Here is a 15,350-nt window from a genome sequence, read left to right as displayed (position 1 = left end):
ATAATAAAAGAAAATATGATTAACTTGTGATTCACATCTGATCTCAGGAATATAATCTAATTTTAGACCTTTCATTGATTTAGAGCTCTATTGCTAATGCTGCATTTGAAAGGAAAGTGAATGATTCTTGGTGGTTTGGACATGCTTCAAAACCCTTGCTTTTCTCTACCTTCAGCTGTCTTGTTTCTGTGTTTTGTTTGGTTTTAGCAGAAGAAATCAACAGTAGAGATCAGTGTGTGATCTAGCTATCACGAGGAAAATAAAGATTATCCATTTAATCTTTTTTAAAGAACAAAAACCCCAAGAAGTCTCTATGTTGTCTATGCTCCTACAGCAAAACCTGCAGTTTTTCAGTGACTTCCTAAAAATGGCTTTTACTTTCTTGGATTTCAGGGATGTCAGTTATATTCCCCTGTAAGCATCTGCTTGTCCATTACAAATCCCAACAGGTTTGTTTCAAAGCAGCGATATTGAAACCTCACCCTCCAGCCCAGCTTCCAGGGAAGAGGATTAGAATTAATATAAGATAGAAATAAAGATCTGAAGGCAGAGAGAACAGAAGGGGCAGGATGAGAAATAAACAATGCTTTGTGCATGTGTGTGAGCAAGAAGGGAGGAAAAAAAGACAGGAAAAAGCTGGTAGGAGGAAAAAACAACCTAACAAAGGAAGCAGTGGGCAAAACAGGCTCCTAAGAGGAAGGGGGTGCAGGACACAGCTGTGTCTTAGACTCAGTTGGGTGTGAGCCCCTGAGTCCCTCAGCAGGACAGGGTGAGGCACAGAGTAGGAGCACACACCTCCCACAGGCTCACACCTCCCCATGCACAACAAGAGCATGTTCAAACTCCAGTACCAGGCCAAGTTTAGAAAAATGTAACAAATTACTCTGACATACTTGGGCCAAAACTACTGCTGAACCCACTGTAATTCCCTCACAAGAGATGGAGTCAGAAGAACTGAAGGAAGCCCTGCCAGCCTGAGAACTGGGCACCTTAATCTTGATGCTCAGAGGATTTATCTCAAGTCCTGCTATGTTGTTCTTTCCCATCATGTTCACAGCTTATACACCTCAGTGAAGAGGATCAAAGCAAAATTACTGGATATTCTTCCCCATTTGAGAGCCCCCTTCAGTAGGACCATGAATCCACACTAATCCTAGATGAATTCTCTTCAACCTGACTCTTTCAATGGCTCATCTCAAATTCCAGCAAGACATGGAGGAAAGTTAAAACTTCACTGTGGAGGTTCTGCACATACCAATGGCTCAGAACAAAGCTGAAATTTCCTGCACCTCTGCCTGAATCTGAAAAAGCACAGTGCTGGAATCTGAAGCTTAATGACTACATCACACACTATTTTCTGACACAACAGAGCTTTTAACCTTCTACTCTGACTGTTTCATGGTCTGATGTTAAATTTGAATTTTTTAACTCCGAATTTGTTTGTCCCTCGCTTCCCATCTCTCTACACAAACAGTGGCCTGATCTTCATCCCAAGTCCCAGTCATTTATTCTGAAGCAGTCGGAATGTTATGTCCAGAAAAGGACAGCATGTCCTTCCACCCTCTGCTCTCAGATGGGCTGGAAAACACTTGGAGTTCTGCAGAGCCAGCACATCTCAGGGGAGAAACGGCTGGAGCAGAGCAGGTGGCCCAGCCACGACAAAACAACATTTTGTCTCTGCTTCAGCCCCGCTGAGTAGCCACTGACATTAGAAAAACCAATTACTGGCCACACAACCCCAGCCTCACCTGCTGCTGACAGAATGTGCCACAACCTGGGAGGGTTCATGTTCAACCTGAGCTCACTCACCTCTCTCACAGTGTCAGCTGCTGTAGTGCTCACCTGACATAACAAATCTCCATTTCAGGAGTATTTGCAGCTTGTTTGAAAACAAGAGCAGGCTCAGTCTTTCTGCTTATACAGCTAGAAATTCACTGCAAGGGGACAAAACTAAATACAGACCACCCAGAGAAGATGACATAGATCCAGAAGCAAAACGAAATTTATTGTAGAATTGTCTACTTCATGCAAGACCCAAAGGCTCAGCAACCAGGTCTAATAAGAAAAAAATTAATTAACAATCTGCTTTACTCACTGGGGAAGTGTATATTTAACACCTCAGGCCCTTGAGGGATCAGCATGGCAAGCTTCTTGAAACTTAAGAAAAATAACCTGTATCACCCAACAGGCTGGACAGCTGCAATTAGTATTTCTTCATAAGCCCTTGTTTTATTTTGTTAATTCCTTCTTGATACCCCGGGCTATGTTCCGGCCTTTCCCTCATTATTAAATAAACCTTTTTTGTCATTCACAAACCTGTAAACCTGGTGCTCTGTTCATTTTTAGTGACTTGGAACACTCTGTTCTCTCTCATATTTCAGTCCCAATGAGAAACTCCTCCTTGAAAATTCAATAAAGCATCTGCACAGCACGTTCCCATGAAGCAATTCACCAGCAGAGCCTAAGCAAGCTTTAGTTTGGCATCTCCAGTTGACTTTGGACCAAGGTGCTGCCCCTTCTCTCTCCTGAGTGCCAAAAGCATCGATCTGAGCCCTTGGCCACTGCTTGGTTCAAATCACCCACCTCAGACAAGCTCATCTCCTGCACTTGGCCCCTCTGGGCCGAGTCCATCCTGCTTTGGGAAGCTTTGGCTGCCCGGGCTCTGTCAGCTGGTACAGAGCAGACGCACCCTCTGTGCCTGCCGGGCTCACAGTGCCTGTGACACTTCAGTTTGACAGCTCCTCTCACGTATTAGCAAAAACTCCAGATGATCAGCAGCCCTTAGGGCACCCAAGACAGTCTGTGGGCACGTAGGTGACAGACTGCAGCTTCCCTGGGCCCCAGAGGGGTTGGTTTCTGTGTCTGCTCCAGGATGGGGCAAGAGAGGCAGCAGGCAGCTTCAGGGGGCCAGGGGGGTGATCATCAAGGCTCATTCCACAGATCACAATCTTGCATCTCTTTTTGACAACATGACCCTTCCCAGGTACCAGCCACATGCAGATTACCCAATTCCCTTAGGGAAAATCCTTGAATTCACACATGGCCCTAAGCAGAAAAATTGGTGCTGCTAAATCATTTGTTTCCTACTTTCTAAAGCCTGGAGGGGGAGATGCTTGTCAGTTTTTATCCTCTCTTTGAAATCCCTTCAGCTCAAAGAGAATCTCCCTATCTTTTAAATCAAAGATTCCAAGAAATCTTGTCTCTCCCCACCACTTCAGAGGATCAAGTCACAATAAACGAGCCAATGTGCTCACAGGCAGAACACAAATTTGCAAAACAACCCTGGCTGTAAAACATAATGAAAACAGGTGTCCTTTGGGGAGAGGGATAGGGAAGGCAGCAGGAGCGTTTCTCTGTGTCCCTCAAGGGCTTCCTTTCTGTAGTTTGGTATTTTCTGAATACTTCAGGTAGAGCAGCTTCCCTGGGTCCCTGACTGCTCACACACAGCTGTGGGGAGCATCCTCAGCCCTGCCTCCTGTGGAAGGATGAAGAGCTGGGGCTGGGTGGGGCAGGAAAGAGGAGGAAGGAGCATCACCCACCTAACCAAGACATACGTTTTCTGATTCCTCTCTTTGCTTTATTATTGGCTGCTGCCTAAATGATCTTTTAGGTCATCTGCTTACAGTAATAGGAGGAAATTAAATATTAATAATAGACTATTTCCCTCTAGACTGCTCTTTGTTAACAAAGGACGCAAGTGAAACAAAGCAGGCAAAATTATCAGCTCACCATGCTCTTGGTTTTCAGGTACCTGGAGCACTTGCACTTTCCCTCAGCCCTCCCTGGAGGCCCTTGCACGCCTGCCTGTGTGGACACCATTGCGAGTGCAGAACATGGGCAGGTGTGGAAATGTTTGTTCTATCAAGGGGCTCCACATGCCAGGCTGACCCTTCCAGGCACCGTTTCAGATTTTATTCAAAATATCATCTGGGCCACTGATGCTCTGACTGCAAAAATGCAAAGCCAAGGATTTTTTGGAAGTACAGACTCTGTCTCCTCTTGGGAAGTGAAGTCTGCTGTAATATAAACCTACAGTGGGGTAACAAGATTTCTGCATAAATTTTCTTGAAATAATCAGTAAAATGAGAGCTTCAGCTTTGCTAAATTTGGTGTAATCCCCTCTTACAAGAGAGCAACAGTTCTCAGGATTTAAAACCTTCCCTTCACGTACTTGTGAAAGGCAGAAGAAATGGCTCTTCAGGGACCTGCACTGTGCCTGAACTTTATTTGTCAGTTTAAAAATGGGAAAGAGGGGCAACAATTCTGTTTTAGATTTCTATCCCTGCTGAAGTCCAGGCCAAGAAAGGAGGCTGTACTCCAGCAGCAAGCATGATGAACCTGGGTGTAAAGTCGTGATTTACCAGAGACACCCAGACTGCTGCATCAGTGACAGCAACCAAAACCATGACAAAAGCAAACCCTGCCAGCCTGTCCTGTGCCTCTCTTCTCCTCCTGTTTGTGCCCATTAGAAAAAAAATTAAAAACCAAAACTGCCCCAAAAGTGAAATCCCACCGGGCAACAAGCAAAGGTCATAACACAGATGAGCTGGCAGACAGGAATGGATAATCCCAAACCAATATTGCAGCTTTGCCTCCTGCCCTCCAAGTGCTAGAAGTGGATAATTTCTATTGTGGTAGCGGAAGATTAGAACAGAATACATTTGACCATATTTTTTTCCTAAGTGGATGTTATAAATGTTTAAAAGCAAGAAAAAAAACCTCACAGTAATTATTCCAATTCTAATGGTCACAAAAAGCCAAGGAGGGCGAAACTAAGTAAGGATGAATGACCAGCAGTTAAATTAGCCAGATCAAACAAACAGAAGGGAAAACAGCTCCCCTGTGCTCACCAAAGTCTCACTGGGCAGCAGGCAGGATATACTGCCAAAAGACACTGAAACATGTTGGATTTTGAGCAAATTATTTGCACTCAGGACAGCTGATGTTCATTTATCTATGGTGGCACTTCTAAAAATAAAATAAAAAAAAAAAAAAGAGAGAGCATTTGGATAGGCTTTCATAAGGCAGACAAGTAAAAAAGCATAATTAAAACCATGTACCATGGCCAGAAACAAGTTACTACTGCCAATATCATCCACAATGTCTCTGAGGAGCCAGTTTTCCTTTCCTGTGTGAGGGAAGAACTCAAAGGCAAACTCTGCCTCCTCACAGCCCTACCAAAACCAGCTGTGTTCACACATGAGGAGCATTTCCTTCAAGGACAAAATAAGAGAAATGAGGAAACAGAATATAAAGAAGAGGTGACCCACTGAGGAATACGGGCAAGGGAAGAATTTACTCTGAAGATATTTATCATATTGCTAATGCATCCGTTCTGGTCTATTTTAAAATAATGGAGTAGACCTCTCTCCAGATGTGACTTTGCCTCTCTTTTCTGTATGAAGTTTCCAGACAGGCAGTTGAGAATTGGGTACATCTGTTAGTTTTCTTGCATTTTTATCCAGTTATTCCCAAACCCTATTTGCCTTCTCTAAGTACAGGTTTTCTCTCCACCATGCCCCATGATCCCTGCTCCTGCTCCCTAGAGCACTGTCCTGCCTGTTTGCATAAGCTCTGATGGTGAAACAAAAACTCACCCTGCTGCAGGGAGAGCTGTTCTAGCAGGTCAACCAACATCCTTCTACAGCAGAAAGAATGTAATTCTTACTGTCTCTCTCTAATGTAACTTAAAATGATTCCCCAGCTGTCCTTCCCTATCCTGAGGAAAGCATTGTACAACACCGTTCATCCCAAAAGCAGGCAAAAGCCACAATAACAAATTTTCTGTCCCCTGAGTTTGTTTCCAGTAACTTTCCCTCATACATTTTGTAGGTAAAACTCTGACTGCTAATGTTTATCAGCTCAGTATCAGCCTCACCATCCTGCCAATGCTTCTGTCGAAGCCTCAAAGCTATTTAAGACATTTTTAGGACTCTGCCACCCTCTGTGAATAAGGAGTTGATGCCCTGATGATGGCCCGAGGCCAAATGTCCTCGCTGTCACTTCCTCATCTCTTTGCTGTGACTTGCACCACACTGCTGTCACCCTTGTCAGGTGGCTTGCACTTCCAGCCAGCCACACCGACACCAGAGCTACTCAAAGGGACTGGTTTTTTCCCCCCCAAGTCCTTGATTATAATCCGATTTATTAAGAGCTTTCCAATGTCACTGTTACTGATCCCAGAGTGTCAGTCTGGGCTTGTGCTCTGAGGACTCTTAAGTCCTTCTGTCATTTCCTCAGCCCCTGTGCTGTGGTCAGAGCACATCTGCTCCAGTGACAGCCCCACACCTCTCACGCTTCCAGCGCCTGCCAGAGCTGCTGCTGGGCCGTGGGGGGAGAGCACAGAGCTGCTGGGGAAATGACACAGTCATTTCAGCAGTGACTTCTGTCCTTCTACACCCAAACATCACACTGGAGAACCAGCAGCCATTCATAAATCACTCCAGAAACCATTTTACTGCATTTGCTGGCTGTTCATGAACTGCTGTTCTTGTCCAGAGGGAGCAGAAAGGAGAGGAGAGCAGCTGGCAGGACCCCACTACAGCAGAGATACCTCCAGCAGCCTTGGGAAGTGGCCCTTGTGTGAATGAAAACTTAAGATATTTTACAGTCGCTGCACAACAAGACATCATAGAAAAGGCCTATCTGTAAAGAAACCTGCACTCATTTCTCAAATGCATGACAACCATGAGCCTCACACCTTGCCAAACAAGGACAAACCAAAACAGACCTCCAAGGCAAATTCCTTAGGGACGGTGACATTTGACTCCAAACACAGAAGATGTTAGTCAAGCAGAGATGGATCCCAGAGAGGTGCTCAGATACCCCAAGCCTTTAGGATGGTTTCTCCCACGTGGACTGTGCCCATCTGTTGCCTGCTGTAATCATACAGCTGGGCTGAACGATGGTTACATGGAGGAAAATGAAGATTTCCATTCAGGAATGGGGTAGGAAAGTTAACAAGAACCCTAAATGAATCATAATGGTCAAGCAAAGTTTGGATCAACATTTCATAAGACACAGGATGACCTAAAAGAAAGTATTCATGTTTTTTAGGTGTTTGACAAAGTTTTAAAAGGTCTGCTAAAGAGGCCTGCGTTTGTGATTATCAGAAACAGTCCCTGACCAGGCAGGCACCAGCACGGGTCATTTTTTTTCCCAAATCCAGGCTGCAGAACATTTCACAAATTTTTTAAATATCAATGTGCTTCCCCACACATGCTCCAGGAGCTGTAATGGTGCTGGTGCCAGCCCAGGTCAGTCTGATGCCATTTTCCACCATCCCATTGAACCTGGGCACTGATCTGTGGATTGGACGTATGTGGAAACTGTAATTATTCAAATCAATTTCTATCACGTGCCTCTCTTCAGAAGATTTTAATAAAAAGCCGCCTATCTCCTAGGTGTCTTTTATCCAGGGGAATGTTTCCTATGGAAAATCCCAGTCAGTGCCCAAGTGTATGGATCTCATACCGAAACCAAAGTTGTTATTATCACAGAATATGACATTTAACCACCTACTTCCCTTAAGTCCTTTAAGCTCAACAGCTGATTCATAGCAGGATCTGACAATCCTGTTCTATTGGGGAAAACTCAATAACGAAAATGATAGGGCTGTTTGTAGAGGACTTTCCCAGTACAAGAGGGGGGATTTGCATAAGAGGCCAATATCAGAGAACAGGCAGAGAGGACAGAAACATTTATGCTGCCCTAGTTAGAAAAAATAAGGGGGGGAGAAGGGGAGACAAGAAGCAAGAGGAGATACACGACAATGCAAACCCAAACCAAAACATCTCCAACAAAGCAAAGCCAGGAGAAAAACAGAGGAGACTCTGAGGTCTGAATACTAAATGAGGAAACTCCTAACAGGGAAAACCAAAGCTCACCATTCCCGAAGGGACGCATTAAAAGCTTGCGCTGCGCTTCGCTCGGCAGCGTTCGACGGGCGAGGGGCTGCCCTGCCCGGGGGGATGCTCAGACGGGACCCCGAGCCCCGGGCCGGGCTTCGAGAGGTTCCAGCAGCCAAAACCCCCCCGGGAGGAGCGGAACAAGGGCCACGGCTGCAGCTGGGAGCCACAAACACCGCGCACGGGGAGCAGGGAATGCCGTATCGCAGCCTGCCGGCAGATAAAACAGCCCCAAGCTGCAAGGAGCAGAATGCCGGAGTGCTTTCCCCGCTGGAACTGGGAGCAATCACAAATGCTAATCAACACACAGACAGGAGCCCAGCATGTCACCCGTCACGTCTCCAAAGCTCCAGGAAAACCCCCCTTTCCTCTCCTTGTATCAGAGAGGGACAGGAAGATTCCTTCATCCCCTGCATGCCTTTCCCTCCCCCTGTCCCTGGCTCAAATCATCCCTGCAAGAAGTTTCCCTCCCTGATAACTTCTCCATTGTCTCAGGTGCATTATTTGCAAATGTTCCCTAAAAATGCTTTGTAAAGTATTCTCTATTCCTTTTTCAAGTCTTTCCACATCCCTGTGTAACACCTGGACTTTATCTTGTTACCTGTCAGATGGTGATAAACCTACTGCATGCAACCCCTGACTTACCATCTAAGATAACTACAATTTGTCTTGTAGCTGTCATTTCTTTTCAAACCCTGCCTTCCACAGCTGCATTTGTAGTAGTAAGAAAATTACTTTATTTGGGCTTGAAATGTGTAACTTTTAAAGAAATAAAAATTTTAAAATCCCAATCAGCAAGAGCCCCAGGACCCAGGTTGAGAAATGAAAGAGATCACACCTTTACCCACTCACATTTACCAAATACCTGCATTTTGTGAAGTGCTTTGAAATACTCTTTGCTGATTGTCTGTGGGTTGCCCACTGTGGTCAGGATGAAGAACGAATTAGAGCAAAGGAGGTTTAAGCTGGACATCAGGGTATTTCCTGCACACCAGGAAAGTGAGGGGTCTCCACTGCAGGTCTTGAGGAGCAGGATAGAGAAAGATGTCAGGAATGAAAATCCATAGCTGATCCTGCCTTTGGGCAGAGGTCTGCATTAGATGACCTCCAAGTGCCTCCTAAGGATATTTTCCATAATTGAGAATTGTATGTGCCATCTGTCCATTCTGATCTACAGAGATTTACTGCAGAAAAAAAAAGTGCAACACAACCAATAATTATTCCTGATACAGATGCAACCTTTGTGAAGGCATCTTCTGACTACAGAAGGAACTGAAGCCTTCAGAGGTTAAATCACCTCCTGTGCATCTGCCCAGACCCTCCTGCCCTCCCAAGACAGAATGCTGCCAGTTCTTCACCCCTAAGAGTCCAACCCTCAATATTCAGCTACAGAAGCATTTCATTAAGTGGCAGCTTCCTCAGCATTTTGGAAATTATTAGAGAGGCAAGGAACTGGTGCTATTTTGTTCAAGTAGCTTCACCAAGGCTGCTCAGGTGCACTGTGCAAAACCTGAAGATGGTCCATGAAGCAACCAAACCTTCTGGTCCTAAATACCAAATGTCCTGATAAAGGGGAATAACCCTCCATTGATTTGTGAGGATCTTCTCTGATTCCTTGACACACAGTTCAAGATCTCTTTCCTGGTTTTTACTTCGGATTCCAACAAAAAAAAAATGTTTAATAGCTCATCTCCATTTTCAGATGGAAATCACACAATAAAGAACAACTTTGGGAATTAATCACAATCCAGATTGAATGAGAAAATGAACAAGCAGAGCTGGAGTCTGTTTGAGCTGAAGACAAACTTTGCAGGACACCAAGAGATGTTGGCACCAGCTTTTGGATGAAGAACACCTCACTGCCAGCTGTGCAGAACTCAGACTTTCCCCACACTGTGCCTTGTCCCATCTCGTGTGGGCAGAAATGTCAAACCCCAGCGAAGAGCTGAAGCATAGTGAAAATGGTGAGAAATCTGTGAAACCTTAAACATCCTGTACAGATGAGAAATCATAGAGCCATCAGTCAGCCAGGCAGAAAGGAAGTGGTAAAGGGAGAGGCTTTCCTTCAACACAAGATGGAAAAGCAGCCAGGCTCAAAACCAAGGGGGGACCAGACCCTTCTGAGAGACAGGACTGAAAGGAAGAGTAAAGATTCCCCCCAAACCTTCTGCAGAGCTGAGCTTTTCCCAGTGGTTCTTAGGAGAACCCAACCACACAGCTCTACATGAAATCCATCACTGAAGATTAAACCAAAAAGATGAAGAGCTTTCAAAAACTGATTACAGTCAAACGCAATAGCTGCAGCAGCAGCCCTCATGGAAACATCCTATTAAAACACCAGCAAAAACAGAAATGCAAACATGAGAGACCTGGCAGAACCTTTCCAGCTCAGACCTTCAGTGCCTTTTGCACCCACTGATAGGACAGAGGCTAAATACATCATTATTGGGCCAACATTCCTGGTACAGGGTGATGCTGGTTCTATTTTTTATATATAAAAATACACATGGAAAGACACAGATTATATACACACGAAAATTACAAAGGTACCACATGGGCACCATTAAAAAGGAGACTTGCTTGCCTTTTTTTTTTTTCACACCCTGCAATAATAGGTCATTTTTATTTTATGTATACACATACATGTTTGCAGTTGGTACCCACATGTTTTCTCTACAAATTCAGAGGTTCACAGCTTTCCTGGTTAATTCAGAATTTAATCCATTTGCCACATTAGACAGGATTTTGTTTCCATAGTTTTTTGTGGTACATGATTACATTTATATTGACTTTTTTATTGAGATTCAAAATAAGGTATTTCCTCCACAGAGATAACTCAATTGAAATATTTCTCACATCCTTGCTGGTTGCTTTATCTAATCTTTTTCTACCTCATTTGGGCAATATATTCCAGAGGTGTCTCTAACTGCAGGGGCTGACCATGCTTTCTCTCTCTGTTAGCTTCCCTCACACAGAAGAACGAATTTATCAATCACTCCAGTTCTTGAGTTACATGTGCCTGAGACTTACCAGCCTGATAAGAAACTTGAAAACAAATACATCCAAAGACTGAGTTATCTAATAGTTGGCCATCTGCTTAGGAAAATAATTTTAAGTAGTTACAGCAATTCTATTAACTATTTACCAAGTGAGTCATGTTGTTCTCTTTAAGTTAACCCTTCCTGTCTCTGTGGGTTCAGTGCTCCAGGCAGTTTTGAAGAAGGTGCTCAACCACCTTTCCTCCTTTCAGGCTACAGCAAAGCCCGCAGTCCCCCTGCACCCGAGATCCCCCAAACTCACACTGTCCAGGGCACAAAAGAGCAATAAAGCAACCGTGACTCTTAGACCACACGAACGACCACGCAGAAAATCTCCTCCCAGGAGCATCCCCGGCGAGGGCACCACGCAGCAGCACCGACACAGCGGGATGGGAAGGCACCTGCTGCCTCCGGACAGCCCCGGGCAGGGCAAAAACCTGCATCCACATCCTGCCGACAGCTCCGGAGACACCCCGCACCTCCCAGCCCGTCTGTCTGTCCTCCTGCTGCCCTCTCCCCCTGCACAGGGGCGCGGGCCCCTCGGGGGGTGGCGGCTCCATCGCGGGGTACCGGGGCTGAGCGCTCCCGGCCACAGGGAAAGGAGCTCTGCTGGGGAACTTTCAGCTGCTCGGCTGAGATAAGGCAGAGCTGAGGCTTTTTGGGGGCAAGGAATGGGACAAGATCGCACAGCTTTGAAGCCATCTATTCAGTCCCTGCCCTCTTCCCTTTAACACGACTGTGAAGCGCATAGACATCTCCTTGAAAGCACTACGGAGAAGTTTGCAGGATGAAGGGTGCTCCTGTGGAATCGCTATTTTATGATTAAGCACAAATATGCGCTGAAGGGCCGGAGGAGGGCTGGGTGCAGGGAGGCAAAGTCCAGCACCTGATGTTTGAGGGAAGACCCGTGGAGCAAACATCTTGGAGCGCGGGGGTGTGTCGAGGGACTGACAGTCGGGAATCAGCACGGACTGAAAAGCACAGGCTCCGCGGGGGAAACACCATCCGAGCCGGGGAGGAGAAAGCGGTAGCAGGGCAAAATCGCCCCGTCTTGAGGCTGGGGGCTCGGCCGCACCGAGAGGGCAGGGGGCGGCCACTTTTCAAATTCGCGGGACAGGCAGGAGAGGGAGCGGACGCCGCAAGGGAACCCGAGCCGCGCACGGCGGCCGCCGGGGCCGGGGGCCGCCGCGCTCGGGATGCTCCCGCGGGACGAGCCCCGCAGCCCGCCCCGGCCGGGAGGTCCCGCTCCGCCCCGGGAGCTGCACCCCGGGCCCCCCCCGCCCCTCCCCCCGGGCCCGCCGGCCTCACCCACCCGGCCTCGGGGCGCTGCTCCGCTCCGGCCGCGCCCGGAGCCGTGCGGCGGTGCCGGCGCTGCCCCGCTCCGCTCCCGCCTCCGCGCAGGACGCGGCTGCCGCGGCTCCCCCTGCAGGGCGGCGCGGGGCGGGCGCGGCCCCGGGAGCGGCCCCGGGAACGGCCCCGGGAACGGCCCCGGGAGCGGCCCCGGGACGTGGGGCCGCGGGAACGGCTCCGGCCCCGCTCCCGGCCCCGCTCCCGGCCCCGCTCCCGGCGGGATGGGTGCTCGGCAGCCCCGCAGCTTTACCTGGCGGCCGGACGCGACCCGGCACCGCGAGGCTCGGTGCCAACACGGACGGGCCGGAGCAGCATCCCCGCAACGGGGCTGGAGGAGAGAGGGCACTTACTTGAGAGTCCTCGCTTGTCGTGAGGGACCTGCAAGTGACAGCGGCGGGCTTTGACTGGGCTGGATCTGCATACAATGAAAGGAGGAAAGAAAGGAGCGGAGAGGAAAGAAGAGAAGGAAAAGAGAAGGGAAAAGGAGAGGGGAGAGGGCAGAGGGGAGGGGAGGAGAGGAGGGCTTTGACACTACATTATTTTAAGCAGCTACTTCTTTCCAGGCTGGAAAACCCACCCAGCGAGTCGAAGCCTGCAGCTGTAGCACACAGGGCCGTGGTGGCACCGGGGGACATCGGGTCGGGCTGCACACACAGAGAAACTTCACTTTCTTCCCAGCTGCCACTGCTACCTACGGAAAGGCGCCCTGTGTATTGCCACTCTGGAAGTGTTTTAAGAGTTCTCTGCAGAGATATTGACTCTTTGACAGCAGTTTCACATTCCCACCGGGTAGGCGGCTGTGGATCCCCCAGCACACAGCACATTTCCTGCCGGCGGTGCCCCTGGGGCTGCGCCTGTCCCCAGGCAGCTCCCGCTCCCCCGGAGGACTTGGGGACAGCCATGACTCATCCGGCAGAAATTCTCAAACAGGGAGAGAACCTCTCAAGAATTTCATCCCACTCGTCGTTGTGGGTATCTTCTAAGTTTTTTAACTTCTATTTTTCAAGTTTACCTCTTAGCGAGTAAGTAATCCACGTGTTCCTATTGGGTGGACATTGCAAAGAGGAAGGAGCACCAGCGTGACTCCACGCTTCCCACCAACTCCATGGCAGGTCCCAGCCTGGGACAGACTGATCCAGCTCAGAGGCAGCCAGCCCAGGCCCCTCTGTGCAGGGACTGCCACGGTTTGGGTGTCATGCAGGGAGGTTTATTCTCGGATTCCCCACTCGGGAAGCATTCCCACATCACCGACACCCAGCACTGCTCTCGCTGCCTTCCCCGGCAGCAGCGGCACCAGCGATGCTTTTACATTTCCTTGGTGTAACAAGACAGTAGGAAAGAAGGAGCAGAACTGGCAGCAGCTCCTTCAGTGCCAACCTCAACATCTATGAGCATCTAAACATTAAAAATTCAGCACTGGCAGCAGCACCTGGCACCTGAGCTGCCCTCCCCTTCACTCTTACCCCAGGCTGGTTCATGGGCTGGCTCAGCCACGCAGCTGGGAACTACAGAGCGTAGTGAAGGCTGCTCCAAACACAATGGGAATCCTCTGGGGAGCAAAACAAACAGTAATTTTTCCCAGGAAGTTACAGAAAAAGCTGGAGTAATTTACCACACAGTAACATGAAATGATTTTAAGGAACACATACACTGACTAGCCAAGTCAAGAGAAAAAGCAAAAGTGGGAGATGAGAAAATTAGGAGCCTCATGAAAACATGCTGCATAAATGATAGCTTTAGAAATGTCACCTGCCTACATGATGTTTACCAGAGCTTTTTTAAAAAATAACACTAGGAATGGGATATTGTTCATGTAATGGCCTCACATTTGCCCTGTACAAGAGGTAGTACTGTCCCACTGCTAGTTGATATTCCATGAAATTTTAAGCTGTGCAATTGTTTTTTAACTAGAGGGTCAAGTCAGAATCAGCTGCCAGGCCCTGCTGCTGCTTGGTGGTGCTCCTGTCCAGGGCAGTGTTTCCTGTATTGCAGAGGCTGCCTCACTCTTTGGCCCAGATCCTCAAAGCCATCCAAATTACTCTCTCCTACTGAAATCAATGAAAGCTGGAAATCAAAATACTTTTAAGGAGCAGAGATGCAGTTTCTAAATACAGTTTTGTTCCTGAATACATTCAACCCAAAGTTGTTGCAGTCAACCCCCTTTGCTGAACTGCCAGACTGGTTCATTCCAACCATCCCATCCTCAATATATCACCTTACAAATTTCCCAAGTCACAAACGTTGATCACCACATCTTTCTTTGAAGGACCCCAGAAATGCATCATTGGGTGTTTATTTTCCCAGTTGCAACTCTTTGATTTTTGCAGCTAACCAATTTTAAGAGTATTTGATGTAGACTACATAGATTTATTTTTAAAATCAAGTCATAGAAGATCCGAAGCAAACATCCAAGTACCTTCACAGGACTGGCTGCTAATGGCTCCCTGACCAGCTCCTAAAGCTTCTTAGAAATTACTTTCCCTCCATGGAAGTGTTCTGACACCTGAAGCACCAAACCAGCGGTACCTTCCCTCACTGGCCATTCCAGTTTGGATGGCATATCACATCCCCACTGTCACCTACTGATTTTATTTGTGCAGCTGGGAACTCTGCAGTGGTTCAAGCTGTTAAAATCAGTATTAACACCTCCCAGAGCAACTGGGCCAGACCCTCCCTGTGTTCTGCATGCTCATTTCTCACTTCTGCACAAGTAACTGTGTTTATAATGAGCAGCTGCTGTTTTATGTCCTATTGAGCAGTTGGATAGGATAATTTCCATTACTACAATAAGATCTGAATAGATCTGTTACCTTTCTTTTTGAACTAAAAAATGAATTTATTTTCTAGTGGTTCTATGCCATTGTCCCTGTCAAGTTTCAGACCATAATTCTTGTGCATATTCCATGTGCACTGTTCTTTCCTCTGGGTATTTCTACTTATGCCCTCCCTTACCAGTGGCCAATGACAGTAAATTGACAGTATGGAATACAAACAGCTTTTATTATATTTTTTATAATAAATGCAGGGGTGGTAGCAGCATAAGTGCAACTTCCCT

The 15,350-nt window shown here is 47.4% G+C and overlaps 1 protein-coding gene across 3 annotated transcripts in view; it reads right to left on the bottom strand.

Moving 5' to 3' along the window:
* Positions 1 to 12,735, bottom strand: part of ADORA2A (adenosine A2a receptor) — a 28,100-nt gene extending 15,365 nt beyond the window's left edge. The window contains exon 1 of one of the 3 annotated variants that reach the window (XM_014253952.2): positions 12,646 to 12,735. The gene's annotated coding sequence lies outside the window, so the exon portion shown is untranslated. Of the gene's footprint in view, positions 1 to 11,207; positions 11,342 to 12,257; positions 12,311 to 12,645 lie in introns of those variants that run through there. The other 2 variants (XM_005524611.3, XM_088065092.1) reach the window with 2 other exon arrangements.
* Between the last annotated feature and the right edge of the window lie 2,615 nt (positions 12,736 to 15,350).

This window comes from Pseudopodoces humilis, chromosome 20 (genome assembly GCF_049639895.1).
Source record: "Pseudopodoces humilis isolate 2021_Gansu_Grassland_sample_001 chromosome 20, ASM4963989v1, whole genome shotgun sequence".
NCBI classification, from domain to species: domain Eukaryota; kingdom Metazoa; phylum Chordata; class Aves; order Passeriformes; family Paridae; genus Pseudopodoces; species Pseudopodoces humilis.
The sequence above is the reverse complement of the archived record's forward strand: the minus strand, read 5'-3'. Positions and strand labels throughout refer to the sequence as shown.